We start from the raw sequence: 1,215 nt of genomic DNA, 5'->3' as shown, positions 1-1,215 counted from the left end.
CACAGTTTGCATAGTGGTGCTACCAGAGAACGGGGGGGACAAAACTGTGGGGGGGAAGCATATGGGCGCTAGCAGGTTCCAGGTAGAAGGATACTGGTGTCGGACGTCGGGGGGCAAGGGAGTTCCCCAGTTTGCACTTTCAGTGATGAGGGACAGACTGGGGGTGGATGTATCTCGTGCGTGTGAGTAACGGGTAACGGGACGGGTGATATGGTAGTGGGGCATTGACGAGGATGCGTGGGGCACCGGGACTCGGTCCTGGGATGAGTAACACTAGGCAGAGGCTACGGGCCCTCTCGAGCGGGGGGGGGTGAAGGCGGGTCTTCTGCATGCATGGACTGCCGGAAGCCATGAAGGAGCATCGCCCATTCCATGGAGATGGGAATTTTACGTGCGCCCCTGGCTTCCTCTTCCCTAAGAGCGTCTTCCTCTGCCGCCGCCCACTTACAGACCGCCCCTGTCCATGCCGCTATAGGGGGGCCCTCCGGGCATCGCCAGTGCATGGCTATGCATCTGTTCGCCAGCAGGAGCGCTAAGGACACAAAGCGTCTATGCACCGGTTCTTGCTTAGGGACTCGAAAAATGCCTAGTGCGCTGGATTCCCAGGAGGCTAGTGTGGTAAGGCCTGTGAGTTCCGTCAATGTTCCGTGTACCGCCCGCCATAGGGGGTGAAGGTCGGGACAACTCCAAAACATGTGGCGAAAATGTGCATCAGGGGAGCAACATCTGGGGCAAAGGAATGGTGTGGAGGGATAGAACTTCTGCAAGCGCGCCGGGGTGAGGTATGCCCTGTGTAGTATATAGTATTGGATGTTTTTGAAGCGTGCATTCCTAGAGACGCGTTTTGGGGCCTCGAGAGCTTTGGTCCACTGCGAGTCGTGTAGTGTGCGACCTATGTCCTCCTCCCACGTGGCCCGTAGGGTCGTCAGGGGGGTGCGTGAGAGTTCCCGAATAGATTTATATAGCCAGGTGACCAAGTGGCATCCCACTCCCATATGTAAGATAGTATGTATTACTGGATGCGTGTCTGGCTCGCCGGTTCGGAGATTATGGTGGGGACGGTATCCGTCAAGTAACTGTCGGTATCTAAGGAATTGGCCTGGGGGGAGCCCGTACTCAGCGACCAGTAAGTCGAGTGATTTCAGCTGACCCTCTTCGAAAAGCGACTCCATATCTGTGATGCCACAGTGCGACCATTCGGCTAACATTGGAGCT

Source organism: Lissotriton vulgaris, unplaced genomic scaffold (assembly GCF_964263255.1).
Source record: "Lissotriton vulgaris unplaced genomic scaffold, aLisVul1.2 SCAFFOLD_11060, whole genome shotgun sequence".
Classification (NCBI taxonomy): Eukaryota; Metazoa; Chordata; class Amphibia; order Caudata; family Salamandridae; genus Lissotriton; species Lissotriton vulgaris.
The sequence above is the reverse complement of the archived record's forward strand: the minus strand, read 5'-3'. Positions refer to the sequence as shown.